Here is a 21,191-nt window from a genome sequence, read left to right on the forward strand (position 1 = left end):
CTGACTCTGACGGGTGGGAGAGGGTCAGGCTCCCCTCTATGTGGCCGCAAACTCCTCCACTGTTGGTGCCCTGCCTATTCTATTTTAAAAGACAATGTCTCACTCTGTCACCCAGACTGGAGTGCAGTTGCATAATCATAGCTCATTGTAGCCTACCACTACTGGGCTCAAGCAATCCTCCCACCTCAACCTCTCAAAGGCTTAGGATTACAGGCATGACCCACTGCACTTGGCCACATCTAGTGAATTTTTTATTTTAGGTAATTTATGTTTTAGTTCTATAATTTCTATTTGGTTTTTCTGTAATTTATATTTCTTTGCTGGGACTTCCCATTTGCTCCTTCATTATGAACATATGTGATATACGACACTATGAGTATATGTTCTTGAGCACAGTTTTTTTGTTGTTGTTTTGGGTTGTTTGTTTGTTTGTTTGTTTTTGAGACAGAGTCTCATTCTGTTGCCCAGGCTGGAGTGCCGTGGTGCAATCTCGGCTCACTGCAACCTCCGACTCCCAGATTCAAGCAATTTTCCTGCGTCAGCCTCTTGAGTAGCTGGGATTACAGGCGCATGACACCACGGTCCGGCTAATTTTTGTATTTTTAGTAGAGAGGGGATTTCACCATGTTGGTCAGGCTGGTCTCACTCTCCTGACCTCATGAACCACCCACCTCAGCCTCCCAAAGTGCTGGGATTGCAGGCGTGAGCCACCACACCCGGCCGAGCACAGTTTTAAAAGCCACGTTAGGCTGGGCGTGGTGGCTCATGCCTCTAATCCCAGCACTTTGGGAGGCCAAGGCGGGTGGATCACCTGAGGTCGGGAGTTTGAGGCCAGCCTAACCAACACAGAGAAACCCTGTCTCTACTAAAAATACAAAATCAGCCAAGTGTTGTGATGCATGCCTGTAATCCCAGCTACTCGGGAAGCTGAGGCAGGAGAATCCCTTGAACCCAGGAGGCAGAAGTTGCGGTGAGCTGAGATTGTGCCATTGCACTCCAGCCTGGGGGAAAAGAGTGAAACTCCAAGAAAAAAAAAACACTTTTCTGGCCAGCTGCAGTGGCTCATGCCTGTAATCCCAGCAATTTAGGAAGCCAAGGTGGGTGGATCACCCGAGGTCAGGAGTTCGAGATCAGCCTGGCCAACATGGCAAAAACCTGTCTCTATTAAAAATAAAAAAATTAGCCAGGCGTGGTGGCACACACCTGTAATTCCAGCTACTCAGGAGGCTGAGGCAGGAGAATCACTTGAACCCGGGAAGCAGAAGTTGCAGTGAGCCGAGATCGCGCCATTGCACTCCAGCCCAGGCAACAAGAGTGAAACTCCGTCTCAGAAAACAAACAAACAAAAAAATCACTTTTCCATGAAAATCTTGGTCATCTCAGAACTGGTCCCCATTGATTGTCTTTTCTTCTGATGTGGTTCATGTGTTTCTGTTTCTTCATATGCACAGTGATTCTGGACGTTGTGTATGATAGATGGTAGAGACTCTGGGTTCTATTTTGTTCCTCTAAATGTTACTGATATTTTCGCTTTCAGTAGTTAGTTTACTTGTCTGGATTCAAACTCCAAACTCTTTCTACCAGCTTGGGGAAAGCAGCTGAAATCTCTTCAGCCTAAGATGGCTTGGTTGTAATTTGCAGTTCAGGTGTCAGCTAGATATACTAGCTGATTCTATGTGCAGAATTTGGAACTCCACCCTCTGTGAATCTTTTTTCTTGGATTTCCTCCTTCACTTTCTAGTTGCTGTGGTATCCTTGAAACAATTTTGAACTTTCAGGAAAGTAGTAAGTACAGCACAAAAAAACTCAAGAATATACTTCACCAGATTTAAGTTTCACCAATTGTTCTAATAAAGCCCTTTATAGGAAATGAATCCATCCAGGGTTATGTGGCTTACCCGGTTGTCTGATTTGGAGCAGTTCCTCCAGATGAGGCAATCAGCAGTTACTCAATTTGGAGCAGTTCCTCAGTTTCCTGCACTTTGACTACCTTGATATTTTTGAGAATAACTCAGTCACTTTGTGGAATATACTTCAGTTTTCCTCTGCCTGATGTTTTCTCAGAAGTAGACCCAGATTATCCTGTGGCTGAATTGTCACTGAAATGATGCTAAGTTGCCACTGCGTCCTCTCAGGAGGCACCATGAGGCTGATTTAACCCATTACTGATGGTATTAACTTTGATCACTTGATCAAAACAGTCGTTGCTATGTTTTCCACTCTGTTTTTTCACCCTTTAGTTACTAAGAATGTTGCAGAGTGATACTCTGAGACTATATCAAATACCATTCCTCATTCCACTTTCTTCCACTAATTTTGGTATCCACTCGTGTTCCTTGCCTGAAGTAATCATTGCTGTAAGGACAACCAAATGGTAATTTTTTAGTACCATTATTCCTTCTGCATTTATCAGATAGGAAGAGCATTCTCTTCTCTCCATTCACTTGTATTAGTGTCGACTTATGGATTTCTATTTTACTAAATGTTCTACAATCTATTACTATCATTATTGTTGCACTGTCCCAGATTCTGCCAATAGGGGTCCCTTTAGGTTTCTTTAAACTGTGTACTTTCAACAATCTCATCATGCTGTGAGCACTTCTCTACTTTCTCACACAAAAAATATTTCAGGCTAATCTTGTAATTTCCTTGTCCCAGTCCTGCAATCAGCTATTTCTTCAAGGACACCAGGTTATTTTAGTAAAGAATGGCATTTGGGAACCAAAATGTAGAAACAAGCTATGCTTATTTCTACTAGTTTACTAGTGCTACCATGCCCTCTCAGTGGACAGAGCTGGGATGTGTGAATACAAGCACCTACATATGCACTTTTACATATTTCTTATTTTAATGAAAATCATATACTCACAATAACACCTATTCCAATCCAATACCACAGTACTTATTCTGTTTTCTCCCCTATATCTTTAAACTAAATTATCATTCTGCTCAAAGAAGCAGGTGCTGTCTCTATTGCCTCAGGCAAGAAAAACATTTCACAAATAATTTATTAACACTTGAAGTACAAATATATAATCAGATTAGTATTATCTTTTGAGATATTTTTCTGGATTCATTCTTACTTGATATTTTTGTTTACCTGTTTTTAATGTTTTTGATGTAGCTTAACTATAAAATCTCAGATAGTCCTGGGTGTAAAAGCTATCCTTCCCACAGTACATGCATTGTCCTTACTTATCCCAATGCAGAAACACACCTGACATCTTACTCTTTATCTCTCAGTTCAGCGCAAAAGGGCTCTGAATGAGCTACAGAGAGAATACTGTGCTAAAGCAGACCACTAGGCAAGGAAGGATCAGATGGACTCCCTTGGACCTCTCTTGGAAGCCACTTATGCAGGTTTCTCACAGCCCCCAAGGTTAACATAATAGCAATTACTGGGTCCACACCCTTCATCATGGAATTCCAAATGCAGCCCTGATCCTCAACTCCAGCTCTCAAACTTGGCTCTCAGAGCAGATTCGAAAAGCAGTAGAACATTCCTTTGGTTGCTAGACCCATGTAAAAAAGTATAATAAATTTAAAAAGAAAAGCAGTAAAATGGCATTTGGGGGGCAGTCTAAGCCATCTGAGAGTTTTCTGAGGGTCTCATTTGTGCTGTGGTTCTTGGTTTGTTGGCTCTTCTGAGAGTACGATGGAAGCTACCAACACACTCCCAGAAATATGCAGTTCATGTATAAAGAAGTTCATGAAACTATACATTGGGTGCTAGGTCAGGAAGTATGCTGAGCTACATCTGCTTATGAAACCCCTGCATGTGTTCCAGATGGGAGAAGGTGTGGAGGCAGGGGCAGGGGCTGCATTCCAGAGCTGTGAAGAATTAGGAGATAGATTATCACCCAGCCACTCAAAAGCCCTTAATCCATTCATCTCTGTTAGTCGCACAGACAACTATGGTCAGATAGATGGCTTAGTGAAAGCTGTCAGCTAACCAACAAGACAGAGCCTTATTAGTAAAGATTAATAGGCAGGTAGGCAGTGGTTAGAATGTTGCTCAGTCGGACAAGCAAATAAGTTGAGTCCAAAGAGTCCAAAGAGTCCAAAGGCTCAATACTGTCTCCACATTCGGAGTGGGAAAATCTGCTCTGAATAGAATCACACATAACTCCAAATTGTGGAATCCTGAAGACATTTTCAAGCAGACGGAAAGAAAACCTGGAGATGCATCGGTGTCCAGATGAAGCTTCCATTTGCTGGAAACGAAGAGAGACCTGCCGTGGAAGAACCACTAGGCAGGGAGGAGGCGAAATCAGGGCTCAGGGAGCTGACCCCAAGGCAGTTGGTAATGTTGAGGTTGTTCTGAGGAGCTGTCCAGAAGAGGGAAAAACAGGTGCAACCTGAGTCCCAATTCCTGGACTCTGGCCTGATCTTGGAAAGCAAGGAAAAGTTTTTACACCTCAGGGTAATGCAAATCCAATCAGAACACAAAATTTTTGTGTGGGGTGGGGGAAACTAACAAATGGAGTAAATAAAACCTTTAACAAAAATATAAGGGAAGAATAAGTTCAAGAAATAGAAAATGCTGAAGAAAAAAATATTTTTGTTTTGTTTTGTTTTTGAAAGGGGGTCTTGCTCTGTTGTCCAGGCTGGAGGGCAGTGATGCAATGCACAGCTCACTGTACCCTCGACTTCCCTGAGCTCAGACAATCCTCCCAATTCAGCCTACTGAGTAGCCAGGTCTACAGGCACACACCACCAGGCCCAGGTAATTTTTTGTAGAGACAGGCTTTCACTATGTTGCCCAAGCTGGTCTCAAACTCCTGGGTTCAATCTATCTACGCACCTTGGCCTCCCAAAGTGTTGGGATTATAGGCATGAGCCACTGTGCCTGGCTTAAAGTGCTATTCTTTATTAAAAGTATTATAGGCTGGGCGCGGTGGCTCATGCTTGTAATCCCAGCACTTTGTGGGGCTGAGGTGGGTGGATCACGAGGTGAGGAGCTCGAGACCAGCCTGGTCAACATGGTGAAACCCCATCTCTACTAAAAGTGCAAAAATTAGCCTGGTGTGGTGGTGCATGCCTGTAATCCCAGCTACTCAGGGGGCTGAGGCAGGAGAATTGCTTGAACCCGAGAGGCAGAGTTTGCAGTGAGCCAGGATCACGCTATTGCATTCCAGCTCTGGATGACAGAGCAAGACTCTGTCTTGGGGAAAAAAAAAAGTATTATAAAGACATACTAAAACATTACATTTTGTATGAGCACAAAGAAGTCAGTGAAACAAATGTCAGAAACATAAAGGATATTAGTATTTGTTGGCTTAATAATGAAAGTACAAGAACATGATGGCATGATGGTGCAGGCCTTTAGGGTATGTAGAAGAAAGGAGTCAGTGCTTTCTGGACTATGCAACATCCCAACTCCATCTGCCTTTCAAATGTCCACATGGTAACTTTTTCATGTAGACACATTTTCTCAACAGGGTTACTGGCAGTTCCAAGGTCACCAACACACAGAATGTGATGATCTCCTACTACAAAAACCCACGGGCTCTTATTGACCCATCTTGGATTAAATGCCCTTCCTGGAATAAATGTTGAGCCAGAAGGATGTGAAATCTCTGGAATATCTGCCAGTCCTTAGGTCATGAAGGCAGGTTGGTAACTATAAGAACAGAGGGATGGGGTGCTGAGAAATACTTCTCACATATGGCCATTTAGCATGAAGATGGTATTTCAAATTAGTGGGAAAGGTGTGAACTGATCATATGGTGTAGAGAAAACTGGCTATTCATTTGGGAAAACAAAGTTAAATCCTTACCTCATAGCAACAACATAGGGATAGATCAATGAACAATTAAACTTAGTAAACATATTTTAAATGTAAAATATACATGAGATAATGATAATTTCCAAGTGATTTTCTTGTGCTGATGCAATGAAAGTGCAATGAAGCAGAGTTTCATTGTTTCTTACAATGGAATAGTGAATAACTTTACTTCAAAGAATCAGGCTTGCCACATAGAGATTTCTAGGACTGAAACACAGTTACCTATGAATCAATTGTTCCTACGAGCATATTCTCCCCAGAGACTGCTGTTAATATTTCTGAATGAATAATTCTTTGAAAAGTTATGCCTGAGTTGGTTAAACCACCTTCAGCTCTAAGAAATAGAAAATCCCAACTAAACCAGTATATTGATTAAAAAAAAAAAAAAACTATTATCTCATATAAAGCTTCAGGGTTGGCTAATTTACCTGCTAGAGACATCATCAATCTGACTGCTTCCCAGTTTTGTGTTCTGCTATTGTCAGATCTTACCTCAAGACCAAAAGATAGAATCACATGTCCAGACATAAGAACATCTAGCAAAATCAAAGGGCTGTCTTATGAAATCTGTTAATCATTATGAAATCGTGTTGTCTCAAATCTCATTCAGCATTCTTAGTATTTCACTGGCCAGGAAACATTTTTCAAAATTAGGGTAGTATTTCACTGGCCAGGAAACATTTTTCAAAATTAGGGTGAACTAATAATTCTAGGTGGACAATGAAACAAAATCAAGGTTCTGCCAGCATGGAACAAGTGGGGGATAACTGTTGAGTAGCAAATCAAAAACCTGCAAAAGCTCCTACAAATCTGTTGCAAGGAATAATGCTCCTCATAATAGAGCTAACACTTGGAAAGTTCTACACATTGGTCAAGTACTTTACTAACTTAACTAATCCTTACTAGAACCCCATGAGGGAGGTAACATAATTTATCAGAAGAGGAAACTAAACCTATGTTCAAGGATTTGCCCCAGATCACACACCTAATATGTAACAGATCTGGGATTTGACCCCAGGAAGTCTAGTTCCAAGGTCTATGTTCTTAACCACTGTATCAGGGGTAAGCAAACTTTGGCCCAGAGGCCAAATCTGGCCGAGAATCTGTTTTTCAATGAACCATGAGCTAAGATTGTGGGATGGGGGGTTAAAAAAAGTGACAGAAATCAGTATGTGGCCTGGAAGGTTAAAGTATTTATAGTATTTTATAAAAATTTTTGGCTAACTCCTGTACCATACCAGGTTGCCAGTACTAGGAAGTAATGGCAAATAACAACACAGGTATGCTACATACGAATAGTTCCTGGGTTACATACAAGTGAAGCTTGGCACACTCGAGGCTTCCCACGTAGACACTTCAAGATATTGAAATATGGGCGGTTTTCTTACTAAGCATTTTATGGGATAGTACAATGAGCATTACCGTTCTCAGCTGTTTCCTTAAACTAATTCAGGCTGTGCTAAATGTAAAAATTATGCACTTGATCACTGCATTTTTCATGTAAATAATTGTTTTGTTTTTTTTTTTTTAAAGTGTGGCTAACGAAAACACTGTTAGGCTTCTTTATTGAAAAGGCACCTCAATAACAATGGTCATTTACATTAATATATGCCAGGAAATGGTAGAGGAAAATGCTTGTAGTAGGTTACTTGCCGCGGACCTATTGGACTGAACAAAGTGGGGTGAACGCGGGAATAAAAGACAAGAGACAAAAGAGTATATTTGGAAGAAGGGGTCAGGGGCACCATGCCTCTAGTGAACAAGGGCCCTGAGCTTTACACAGTCCTCCATATTTATTAGGCAAAAGAGATAGCGAGAAAGGGGGAATGATTGTTGGGTAATTTTCAATTGGCCATTTGGTTCACAGGAGGCTTGCAAGACTGCATCCTTTGAACAACAGGCACTAATTTTCTCAATAGATAACTTCAAGGAGCTGGCGCCAGGGAGTGATGTCCCTCAGCAAACCTTCTGGTGGTGGGGCAGTGTGAGTTTGCCCACATCCTGCATTCATGAGAAACAGTTTGCTGTTTGATCATATAGCCTCCAGCGGAATGCTGAGTTGGTCACGTCCCACAGGCCTTCGGCTACCTGCAATACTTAAAATGTATCAAATATTATTTCACATAAAAGACTGTATTAATATATAAAAAGAACAATGATTTACAAGAATTAAGTCATCATGGTTATTAAAGTGAGGATTTTAATGTTTGAGTTTGATTCCGTTGGGTTCCAATGAAAAAAAAGTAGAAAACAGAAAAGATATGTAGGAACTAATTATTTGCCATGTTGACTGTTGAGATCAGAAAAAGTTAATATAGGCCGGGCGCGGTGGCTCAAGCCTGTAATCCCAGCACTTTGGGAGGCCGAGGCGGGCGGATCACAAGGTGAGGAGATCGAGACCACAGTGAAACCCCGTCTCTACTAAAAATACAAAAAATTAGCCGGGCGCGGTGGCGGGCGCCTGTAGTCCCAGCTACTCAGGAGGCTGAGGCAGGAGAATGGCGGGAACCCGGGAGGCGGAGCTTGCAGTGAGCCGAGATCGCGCCACTGCACTCCAGCCTGGGCAACAGCGTGAGACTCCGTCTCAAAAAAAAAAAAAAAAAAAGAAAAAGTTAATATAAAATGTTTACTATATTCTCTATTTTATGTCATATTTTGTGGGAGAAAGAAAAACAGTAAAAATACCCAGTTAATTTTCTAATTCACACATAAGACACACAGATAAAAATATATGTATGAATCTGCACTAGTTTATGTGGATATTAAAACATCTATGACACTTTTTGAGCTTTTTTTTTTTTTTTTTCTTTTTTTTGGAGAGAATCTTGCTCTGTCACCCAGGCTGGAGTGTAGTGACGCAATCTTGGCTTACTGCAACCTCTGCCTCTCGGTTTCAAGAGATTCTTCTGCCTCAGCCTCCTGAGTAGCTGGGACTAGAAGCACCCGCCACCATGCCCAGCTAATTTTTGTATTTTTAGTACAGATAGGGTTTCTCCATGTCAGCCAGGCTGGTCTCGAACTCCTGACCTCAGGTGATCTGCCCACCTCGGCCTCTCAAAGTGCTGGCACTCGAGGCTTCCCATGTAGACATTTCAAGATATTGAAATATGGGCGGTTTTCTTACTAAGCCTTTTATGGGATAGTACAATGAGCATTACCATTCTCAGCTGTTTACCACCGCACCTGGTCAAGTTGGAGCTTTAATGATATAAATTCCTCAAGCTGTTTAGGGAATGGAATTATGTGGCAATTTGGGGATTATTCCTTTAAACAAGTGGTCTCCAAAGTATTTGATGACACACCCTGCCAGGAAAAAAGTTTCAGCATCCACATATTTGTAGCAATAGATAGGTATGTATGAATATAGATGTATACCCAAGAGGTCTACACTTTGCATGATTCTGATATGCAGGAATTTCAGTTATGACAATTCAGTTAAGTAACACCAGTGTCCCAACAACAGAGGCCAGATTTCATTTAGCATGGTATATTACCTGTAACTGCATAAAGTACAAACTTCACTCCTAGCTCTTAAGTCCACAGATCACCACATTAATAATAGATGCACACCAAGATCAATGACTAATCCTGTCATTCTTTCAAAGTCAGCCAGTGGCTAACCACTCACATTTGTCACTCAGTTCGTATACAAATCACAAGGCATATAATTGTGTAGGGCCTCCTTATCTCCCAGCAACAAATCCCTAAGACATTTTGCAAAAATGATTAAAAGGTAAAGGAGGCTGGCTGCAGTGGCTCATACCTGTAATCTCAGTACTTTGGGAGGTGAAGGCAGACAGGTCTTTATGTCAGGAGTTCAAGACCAGCCTAACCAACATGGTGAAACCCCATCTCTACTAAAAATACAAAAATTAGCTGGGCGTGGTAGCATGTGCCTGTAATCTCAGCTGCTCAGGAGGTTGAGGCAGGAGAATCACTTGAACCTGGGAGGCAGAGGTTGCAGTGAGCCAAGTTCATGCCACTGCACTCCAGCCTGGGTGACAGACTGAGACTGCATCTCAAAACCAAAGGAAAAGGAAATTGGCCAAAACAAAGATGAGACAGCAGTAAAGAAATGAAAAGTGATTACAGCAGAAGTGAAATTCAAACTGGACATATCAATACAGGTGTAGAAGAAACAGCTGACCATGGGAATGCTGACCCCACTGCCATTTAAGACATTCTAGGCAGCTGGATTGAGTGACAGGGAACTTGGTACTAAATAAATACGAGTTTGTACTATTTTTTCAGTTCCACATATACTTATAACCAATAATAAAAGTGGTTTTTAATGTTTTGACAAACATATTTTTTTCTTGGTATTTTTAGTAGAAACAGGGTTTTGCCATGTTGACCAGGCTGGTCTCAAACTCCTGGCCTCAAAGTGATCCACCTGCCTCAGCCTCCCAAAGTGCTAGGGTTACATACATGAGCCACCCTGCCTGGCCTTGACAAACATTTCTAAAGGTCATAGAACAACTGAAATTCTTCCCATCAGTTAAGATTTCTAGGTTGGCTGTGGTAGCTAACAACCTATAATTCCAGCATTTTGGGAGGCCAAGGCAGGCAGATGGCTTGAGCCCAGGAGTTTAAGACCAGCCTAGGCAATATGGGGAGACCCCATCTCTCCAAAAACTAAAAACTAAAAAAAAAAAAAAAAAATCCCACAAAAATTTGCCAGGCATGGTGGCATGCACCTGTAGTCCCAGCTACTTGGGTGGCTGAGATGCAAGGATCTCTTAAGCCTGGGAGGTCGAGGCTGCTGCAGTGAGCCATGATCATGCCACTGCACTCCAGCTTGGGCAACAGAGTGAGGCTGTCCCAAGGAAAAAAAAAAAAAAAAGGATTTCTAGCCTGGTTTCTGCTTTTACAGTCATTTTTAGAGCTCCACACTACTACGCAAAGTGAGAACCAACTGTATGCCCTGTGTGTCCGTGTCTGTGTGTGTCACATATATAATATATACTGGGGGGGAGTGCCAAGATGGCTGAATAGGAACAGCTCCAGCCGCCAGCTCCCAGCATGAGCGACACAGAAGACGGGTGATTTCTGCATTTCCAAGTGAGATACCAGGTTCATCTCACTGGGGTGTGTCAGTCAGTCAGTCAGTGCAGGACAGTGGGTGCAGCCCAATGAGCAAGAGCCAAAGCAGGGCAAGGCATCACCCCACCGGGGAAGTGCAAGGGGGAATGGAATTCCTTTTCCTAACCCAGGGAAACCATGACACACAACACCTGGAAAATCAGGTCACTCCCACCTTAATACTGCACTTTTCCAAGGGTCCTAGCAAATGGCACACCAAGAGATTATATCCTGCGACTGGCTGGGAGGGTTCCATGCCCACAGAGCCTCCCTCACTGCTAGTACAGCAGTCTGAGATCTAACTGCAAGGCAGCAGCAAGGCTGGGGGAGGGGCACCCACCATTGTTGAGGCTTAAGTAAGTAAACAAAGCCACCCGGAAGCTCGAACTGGGTGGAGCCCATGGCAGCTCAAGGAGGTCTGCCAGCCTCTGTAGACTCCACGTCTGGGGACAGGGCATAGCTAAAGAAAAGCAGCAGAAACCTCTGCAGATGTAAATGTCCCTGTCTGACAGCTTTGAAGAGAGTAGTGATTCTCCTAGCATGGAGGTTGAGATCTGAGAACGGATAGACTGCCTGCTCAAGTGGGTCCCTGACCCCAGAGTAGCCTAACTGGGAGAGTCTAACTGGGAGTAGCCTAACTGGAGTGAACCTCAAGCAAACTCCAACAGACATGCAGCTGAAGGTCCTGACTGTTAGAAGGAAAACTAACAAACAGAAAGGACATCCACACCAAAACTCCATCTGTACGTCACCATCATCAAAGACGAAAGGTAGATAAAACCACAAAGATGGGGAAAAAGCGTGCAGAAAAGCTCAAAATTCAAAAAATCAGAGCGCCTCTCCCCCTCCAAAGGAATGCAGTTCCTCACCAGCAATGGAACAAAGCTGGACGGAGAATGACTTTGACAAATTGAGAGAAGACTTCAGTGGATCAAACTTCTCAGAGCTAAAGGGGGAACTATAAACCCAGCGCAAAGAAACTAAAAAATGTGAAGAAAGATTTGATGAATGGATGACTCAATAACCAATGCAGAGAAGCCCATAAACGACCTGATAGAGATGAAAACGACCTGATAGAGATGACACGAGAACTACATGACAAATACACAAGTTTCAGTAACTGAATCGATCATCTGGAAGAAACAGTATCAGTGATTGAAGATAAAAAGAATGAAATGAAGTGAGAAGAGAAGTTTAGAGAAAAAAAGAGAAAAAGAAATGAACAAAGCCTCCAAGAAATATGGGATTATGTGAAAAGACCAAATCTATGTCTGATTGGTATAACTGAAAGTGATGAGGAGAACGGAACCAAGTTGGAAATCACTCTGCAGGATATTATCCAGGAGAATTTCCCCAGCCTAGAAAGGCAGGCCAACATTCAAATTCAGGAAATACAAAGAACGCCACAAAGATACTCCTCAAGAAGAGCAACTCCAAGACACATAATTGCCAGATTCACCAAAGTTGAAATGAAGGAAAAAATGTTAAGGGCAGCCAGAGAGAAAGGTCGGGTTACCCACAAAGGGAAGCCCATCAGACTAACAGCAGATCTCTCAGCAGAAACTCTCCAAGCCAGAAGAGAGTGGGTGCCAATATTCAACATTCTTAAAGAAAAGAATTTTCAACCCAGAATTTCATATCCAGCCAAACTAAGTTTCATAAGTGAAGGAGAAATAAAATCCTTTACAGACAAGAAAATGCTTAGAGATTTTGTCACCACCAGACCTGCCCTACAAGAGCTCCTGAAGGAAGCACTAAACATGGAAAGGAACAACCAGTACCAGCCATTGCAAAAACATGCCAAAATGTAAAGACCATCGATGCCAGGAAGAAACTGCATCAACTAATGAGCAAAATAACCAGCTAACATCATAATGACGGGATCAAGTTCCCACATAACAATATTAACCTTAAATGTAAATGGGCTAAATGGTCCAATTAAAAGCCACAGACTGGCAAATTGCATAAAGAGTCAAGACCCATCAGTTTGCTGTATTCAGGAGACCCGTTTCACGTGCAGAGACACACATAGGCTCAAAATAAAGGGATGGAAGAAGATCTACCAAGCAAATGGAAAACAAAAAAAGGGACGGGTTGCAATCCTAGTCTTGCATAAAACAGACTTTAAAACAACAAAGATCAAAAGAGACAAAGAAGGCCATTACATAAAGGCAAAGGGATTGATTCAACAAGAAGAACTAACTATCCTAAATATATATGCACCCAATACAGGAGCACCCAGATTCATCAAGCAAGTCCTTAGAGACTTACAAAGAGACTTAGACTCCCACACAATAATAGTGGGAGACTTTAACACCCCACTGTCAACATTCGACAGATCAACAAGACAGAAAGTTAACAAGGATATCCAGGAATTGAACTCAACTCTACACCAAGCAGACCTAATAGACGTCTACAGAACTCTCCACCCCAAAACAACAAAATAAACATTCTTCTCAGCACCACATAGCACTTATTCCAAAATTGACCACATAGTTGGAAGTAAAGCACTCCTCAGCAAATGTAAAAGAACAGAAATTATAACAAACTGTCTCTCAGACCACAGTTCAATCAAACTAGAACTCAGGACTAAGAAACTCAATCAAAACCATTCAACTACATGGAAACTAAACAACCTGTTCTTGAATGAATACGGGTACATAACGAAATGAAGGCACAAATAAAGATGTTCTTTGAAACCAATGAGAACAAAGATACAACATACCAGAATCTCTGGAACACATTTAAAGCAGTGTGTACAGGGAAATTTATAGCACTAAATGACCACAAGAGAAAGCAGGAAACATCTAAAATGGACACCCTAACACCACAAATAAAAGAACTAGAGAAGCAAGAGCAAACACATTCAAAAGCTAGCAGAAGGCAAGAAATAACTAAGATCCAAGCAGAACAGAAGTAGATAGAGACACAAAAAATCCTTCTAAAAATCAGTGAATCCAGGAGCTGGTTTTTTTGAAAAGATCAACAAAATTGATAAACAGCTAGCTAGACTTATTAATAAAGAAGAAAAGGGAGAAGAATCAAATAGATGCAATAAAAAAAGATAAAGGGGTATCACCACTGACCCCCAGAAATACAAACTACCATCAGAGAATACTATAAACAACTCCATGCAAATAAACTAGAAAACTTAGAAGAAATGGATAAATTCCTGGATGCCTATACTCTCCCAAGACTAAACCAGGAAGAAGTTGAATCACTGAATAGACCAATAGTAGGCTCTGAAATTGAGGCAATAATTAAAAGTCTACCAGCCAAAAAAAGTCCAGGACCAGATGGATTCACAGCCAAATTCTACCTGAGGTACAAGGAGGAGCTGGTACCATTCCTTCTGAAACTATTCCAATCAGTAGAAAAAGAGGGAATCCTCCCTAATTCATTTTATGAGGCCAACATCATCCTGATACCAAAGCCTGGCAGAGACACAACAAAAAAAGAGAATTTTAGACCAATATCCCTGATGAACATTGATGCAAAAATCCTCAGTAAAATACCTGCAAACCAAATCCAGCAGCACATCAAAAAGCTTATCCACCATGGGATGCAAGGCTGGTTCAATATATGCAAATCAATAAACGTAATCCAGCATATAAACAAAACCAAAGACAAAAACCACATGATTATCTCAATAGATGCAGAAAAGGCCTTTGACAAAATTCAACAGCCCTCCATGAAAAAAACTCTCCATAAATTTGGTATTGATGGAACATATCTCAAAATAATAAGAGCTATTTTGAGAACTGTCTGTTCATATCCTTTGCCCACTTTTTGATGGGGTTGTTTTTTTTCTTGTAAGTTTGAGTTATTTGTAGGCTCTGGATATTAGCCCTTTGTCAGATGAGTAGATTGCAAAAATTTTTCCCATTCTGTAGGTTGCCTGTTCACTCTGATGGTAGTTTCTTTTGTTGTGCAGAAGCTCTTTAGTTTAATTAGATCCCATTTGTCAATTTTGGCTTTTGTTGCCATTGCTTTTGGTGTTTTAGACATGAAGTCCTTGCCCATGCCCATGTCCTGAATGGTATTACCTAGGTTTTCTTCTAGGGTTTTTGTGGTATTAGGTCTAACATTTAAGTCTCTAATCTGTCTTGAATTATTTTTCATATAAGCAGTAAGGAAAGGATCCAGTTTCAGCTTTCTACTTATGGCTAGCCAATTTTCCCAGCACCATTTATTAAATAGGGAATCCTTTCCCCATTTCTTGTTTTTGTCAGGTTTGTCAAAGATCAGATGGCTGTAGATGTGTGGTATTATTTCTGAGGACTCTGTTCTGTTCCATTGATCTATATCTCTGTTTTGGTACCAGTACCATGCTGTTTTGGTTAATTGTAGTATAGTTTGAAGTCAGGTAGCGTGATGCCTCCAGCTTTGTTCTTTTGACTTAGGATTGTCTTGGCAATGTGGGCTCTTTTTTGGTTCCATCTGAACTTTAAAGTAGTTTTTTCCAATTCTGTGAAGAAACTCATTGGTAGCTTGATGGGGATGGCATTGAATCTATAAATAACCTTGGGCAGTATGGCCATTTTCACGATATGGATTCTTCCTATCCATGAGCATGGTATGTTCTTCCATTTGTTTGTGTCCTCCTTTATTTCATTGAGCAGTGGTTTGTAGTTCTCCTTGAAGAGGTCCTTTACATCCCTTGTAAGTTGGATTCCTAGGTATTTCATTCTCTTTGAAGCAATTGTGAATGGAAGTTCATTCACAATTTGGCTCTCTGTTTGTCTGTTACTGGTGTATAAGAATGCTTGGGATTTTTGCACATTAATTTTGTATCCTGAGACTCTGCTGAAGTTGCCTATCAGCTTAAAGAGATTTTGGGCTGAGACAATGGGGTTTTCTAAATATACAATCATGTCATCTGCAAACAGGGACAATTTGACTTCTTCTTTTCCTAACTGAATACCCTTGATTTCTTTCTCTTGCCTGATTGCCCTAGCCAGAACTTCCAACACTATGTTGAATAGGAGTGGTGAGAGAGGGCATCCCTGTCTTGTGCCAGGTTTCAAAGGGAATTTTTCCAGTTTTTGCCCATTCAGTATGATATTGGCTAAAGAAGATATTCATACAGCCAACAGACACATGAAAAAATGCTCATCATCACTGGCCATCAGAGAAATGCAAATCAAAACCACAATGAGATACCATCTCACACCAGTTAGAATGGCGATCATTAAAAAGTCAGGAAACAACAGGTGCTGGAGAGGATGTGGAGAAATAGGAACACTTTTACACTGTTGGTGGGAGTGTAAACTAGTTCAACCATTCTGGAAGACAGTTCAAGAGTCTAGAACTAGAAATACCATTTGACCCAGCCATTCCATTACTGGGTATATACCCAAAGGGTTATAAATCATGCTGCTATAAAGACACATGCACACGTATGTTTATTGCGGCACTATTCACAATAGCAAAGACTTGGAATCAACCCAAATGTCCATCAGTGACAGAATGGATTAAGAAAATGTGTCACATATACACCATGGAATACTATGCAGCCATAAAAAAGGATGAGTTTGTGTCCTTTGTAGGGACATGGATGCAGCTGGAAACCATCATTCTCAGCAAACTATCGCAAGAACAGAAAACCAAACACCGCATGTTCTCACTCATAGGTGGGAACTGAACAATGAGATCACTTGGACACAGGAAGAGGAACATCACACACCTGGGCCTGTTGTGGGGTAGGGGGAGGGGGAGGGATAGCATTAGGAGAAATACCTAATGTAAATGACGAGTTAATGGGTGCAGCACACCAACATGGCACATGTACACATATGTAACAAACCTGCACATTATGTACTTGTGCCGTAGAACATAAAGTATAATTTTAAAAATATATATGTGTGTGTATATATATACATATATATATGTATATTGACACCAGACACCACGGAACTCCAAGTGGGCAGTGTCCTGATGGACTAGCTGAGAAAACAACTGAAGGACTATCAGACCCCTTTAGGAAGTTGCCACTGTATAAGCACAGCGGCGGCTGAAAGATAAAGCAGATAAAAAGAATGTATTATGTAAATATGGGTAAATACTTGGGGCTCTGATTATGGCCAAGTCAACCAGAGAGAAAAAGATTTTGCTTTAAGGCAAGTCTTTGATGAGACAGATCACAGTGGTCTAATGCCACAGTATGAGAAATCTGCACTTTAGACATGGAGAATCCCTTTAGTCACCTATATGCTCCCTGTTGATAACGTGAGAGGGAATCTATCCCTGTTCATCTTTCCAATGATTTCATTTACAGATTCTTGAAGTCAGCCCTTTCATTGAGGGAAGTAAACAGATGAAGTAACAGTGTTCCACATTTCTGACTAAACTCACAATAGCCACCTACATTAATCAAACCAAATCTTCACTTATAAATGGAAATGGAAAATGAAGAAGTTTCACTAGAAATTTGAGAACCAGTAACACAAACTACATATGTACCAAGATGAACTGAAGACGTGACTATCAAAAAAAAAAATGGGGGAGGCCAAGGCAGGTGGATCGCTTGAGGTCAGGAGTCTGAGACCAGCCTGGCCAACGTGGTGAAACCCCACCTGTACTAAAATACAAAAATTAGCTGGATGTGGTGGCACAGACCTGTAATCCCAGCTACTCAGGAGGTTGAGGCAGGAGAATCACTTGAACCAGGAGGCAGAGGTTTCAGTGAGCCAGAATCATACCACAGCACTCCAGCCTGGGCAACAGAGCAAGACTCCATCTAAAAAATAAATAATAATAATAATAAACTGTATCAAGAATCAGAAGAGACTGTTTTTGGAGACACTGGAGATTATTAGTATGCTCAATTATACTCAAGAGAAGGTTACTTCACTTCACAGCTATTAGGATGACTATTAAAAAATAGAAAGTGTTGGTGAAGATATAGAGAAATTGGAACATTTTTCACTGTTGGAGGGACATAAAACAATGCAGCCGCTATGGAAAACAGTATGGCACTTCCTCAAAATGTTAAAAATAGATTCACTATTTGTATACATTCATTTTCTGGGGATCCCATAACAAACTACCACAGACTGGGTGGCTTAAACAACAGGAATTTATTTGTCATGCTCCTAGTGTCAACAGGGTTGGTTTCTTCTTAGGCCCCTCTCCTTGGCTTACAGGTGGTCATCCTCTTACTGTCTCTTCACAAAGTCATCCTCTCTACACACATCCCCCTGGTGCACGTCCTCATCTCTCTTTCTTATGAAGATACCAGTTAGACTGGATCACGGCTCACGCTAATGGTCTCATTTTAACTTAATTACCTCCGTAAAGGCCCTATCTCCAATACAGTCACATTCTGAGGCATTGGGGGGTTAGGGCTTCAGAGAAGGAATTATGCCTCAAGACTGCAGCATTCACTTCTGCCTAGCTCCCAGCCTGCTGATCTGCCCTACAAATTTTACACTCAACCATCCCCCATAATCACATAAACCAATTTCTTAAAATGAATACACACACACACACACACACACACACAAAACAGGCACATGCACCCATATTCTATCAGTTGTTTCTCTGGAGAATAGTGATTGACACAGGGCTTAAGGCATGTTATTTTTCTTCATCTTAAAGTTTTTCCTCCATTCCATTTCCCTCCCTCTCTTCTGACAGCCACCAGAAGAAATGGGGAATAGTCTCCTCTAGATCTGTCAGCAGGAGCATGGCCCTGATGGCACTTTGATTTCAGACTGCTCCAGAACTGGGAGAGAATAAATTTCTGTTAACAGAACAAAAAGATTGTGGCTATTTGTTACCGCAGTCACAGGAAATTAATACACCAATATATTGCAAAAATTCTATAGAAAATTAACAGTTTGCTTTGCTCAGTGAGAGCACATCTAACCACTGAGAGCTATCACTTTAAAGGCACCAAATTCATGTTTCGTGTTTCAGCTCTTGAGGGGTTACCTTATCCTTTGATATAGTTAAAAATCTAGAGAGTATGTAATCAGTCAAGAAAAAGAGGGTAAGAGTTATAAAACACCTGGGGATATGCTAGACAGAAGAAATCCACAACCTGAATCAATTGAGCTGTCCTTTGACTTTCTGCCTTCTGTGCCACTAAAGAATAATTAGCGTGGCAATCACAGGCAGCATGCATTTCAGGCTTGTTAACTAAGGGTGTCAACTACATCACTTTCATGAAGAGAGTTAAAGACATTTTCTTAGACTTCAGGCCAGGAAGTCTTTGTGTTCCATGAAGAATTACTTTTGTTTATCCTTTTTTTTTTTTTTTTTTTTTTTTTTGAGACAGAGTCTCATTCTGTCACGCAGGCTGGAATGCAGTGGCACAATGTCAGTTCACTGCAACCTCTGCCTCCAGGGTTCAAGCAATTCTCCTACCTCAGCCTCCCGAGTAGCTGGGATTACAGGAACACGCCACCACCCCTGGCTAGTTTTTGTATTTTTAGTAGAGACCAGGTCTCATCATGTGGCCAAGCTGGTCTCAAACTCTTGACCTCAAATGATCCACCCACCTCGGCCTCCCAAAGTGCTAGGATTATAGGCATGAGCCACCACACCTGGCCTCTTTTGTTTATTCTTATGGTCAAAACAAAGCATTGTCCTTTTGCACAGAGTATCAGAGATAAGTCTGCATGTCACTAATAATAATTACAGTTGTACAACACAATGTATAATATATACACACTAAAATAAAACTATTATAATTATCTTGATGTCTTTACAATTAATATGTTGACTTTTCCCTATTTTAGATCTGTTAACTATAAATTCCTTAATAATTTTCATCATGGTAATCTTTTATCATTTTATGCAATGGAAACATAAGAAATGAATAAACAACTCACCTGGCATTTGTTTTTTTTTCTGTTGCTCTTGGGAAAGTGCAGGGGAAGCTGAATGTACAGTTACGGGAGAAAAACATAGGGGTGGTCATGTAAGATCTGGCCTGCTATGGACCTTTGAGACTTCTTAAAAACTGCTGCCCACCAACTGGTTAAACACTCCTCTATGGGAAAAAGTTTCTTTGTTCCTTGAGGAGACAGCAAGAGCTATGCTGAGTGAGAATTCACATGTGTAAATCTGACAAGATCTCACAGAAGTTGGCTATGCAACTTTTCACTGGGTTCACTTCCTAACGGTCAATTTCATTTTTCTTTCAGAACGAATCCAGGACTAATTCAACAAATAATATTATATCAGAAGACAAATTGTTACCTGCCATGTTCACTTCCATAGGTGAAATACTCAGGATATTTGTTTACTTACATTCCTACTGAGTTACTAACCCTTAAAGAAATCATGCTGCAGAAGATGATGGGAGTGCTTTGGAGAAAGATCTGTTTTAAGACTGTTTGCTTCTAACTCAGTTGCAACAGAAACTGGCAGGTGACTTATCTGTTATAAGATGGACGGGTGTTTTCTATTCCTGCTCTGCCATTTACAAACTGGATGAGTCTGGACAGGTTACTTATACATCCAAGAGTCACGGTTTCTCAGCTTTGTAATCATGCAGACACAGACACCCCTATTCTCTACCTCTATAGGATCAGGGTAGATAAGGCAACACCACATCTCTAGAGGGCCCATATCACAATGGACATGGTAAGAGAGCAGCTCAGAACCTGGACAAAGACCATGGAGATTGAATGTGGGACATGTTGGTTAAAGACTAGAGCTAGAACTCCTCCAGCTACGCCCAGTGATCTCTCCCTGCAGACCATGCCAACACCAACCCTCCAAGATTAATATTTCCACCAGCATACCCCTTGCCACCACTCAGTCCAGTCACCTATCTTTTCTGAAACATGGTCCAAACCTTTCACCATAGAGGGGAGACCTTCCGGATGTGATGACATTTACAGAGTATCACTCATTCTAAGCAGGAGGAAGAATTACTTCAGGCTGTGCAAACCATCAGGCTCTGCCCTTTCTGGCAGTTTCCTGCCTTTGCTCTGAAGTTGGACTGACAACGTTCAGGTTAGAGAAGCGATCTTCAAGATGGGATTCCTGTTCCTAGGCCCTTTCTTCTTACTTCACAAGAACTGCTTTCTTCCGAGGAGCTGAAACCTGAGCTTAAAGGACAAAACCATTTTATTCAGAAGCTTCACTCAGGGTTCCAAATCTCAGAGAACTTCCTTGTCTAAACTCTGAAGGCACTGACTATGCTGAAGGTTGGACAGTGCAGGAGTCCAAGCAACACAGTCATGCAGCCTGACCCAAGGGCTTCGAGATGCTGAGAAACCCCAGAATACATGACTACAAGGTGAGACTCAGCCGCCCCCCACCCACTTTAGTATGATTTCAGGAATACAAGACGGTTTTAGGTAGG

The 21,191-nt window shown here is 41.4% G+C and overlaps 1 protein-coding gene and 1 long non-coding RNA gene across 4 annotated transcripts in view; one reads left to right on the forward strand and one right to left on the reverse strand.

Moving 5' to 3' along the window:
- Positions 1–20,142, forward strand: part of LOC105463234 (uncharacterized) — a 52,653-nt gene extending 32,511 nt beyond the window's left edge. The window contains exon 3 of the long non-coding RNA XR_011608097.1: positions 20,023–20,142. This is a non-coding gene — a long non-coding RNA (uncharacterized lncRNA). The remainder of the gene's footprint in view (positions 1–20,022) is intronic.
- The window catches only part of LOC105463236 (zinc finger protein 248), a 113,410-nt gene that overhangs the window by 15,064 nt on the left and 77,155 nt on the right, over positions 1–21,191 (reverse strand). The window contains exon 8 of one of the 3 annotated variants that reach the window (XR_011608095.1): positions 2,337–2,355. The exons of 1 other annotated variant lie outside the window; for it this stretch is intronic. The gene's annotated coding sequence lies outside the window, so the exon portion shown is untranslated. Of the gene's footprint in view, positions 1–2,336; positions 2,356–7,483; positions 7,885–21,191 lie in introns of those variants that run through there. One more of the 3 variants, XR_976213.2, reaches the window with a different exon arrangement.

The sequence above is a fragment of the Macaca nemestrina genome, chromosome 9, assembly GCF_043159975.1.
Source record: "Macaca nemestrina isolate mMacNem1 chromosome 9, mMacNem.hap1, whole genome shotgun sequence".
NCBI lineage: Eukaryota > Metazoa > Chordata > Mammalia > Primates > Cercopithecidae > Macaca > Macaca nemestrina.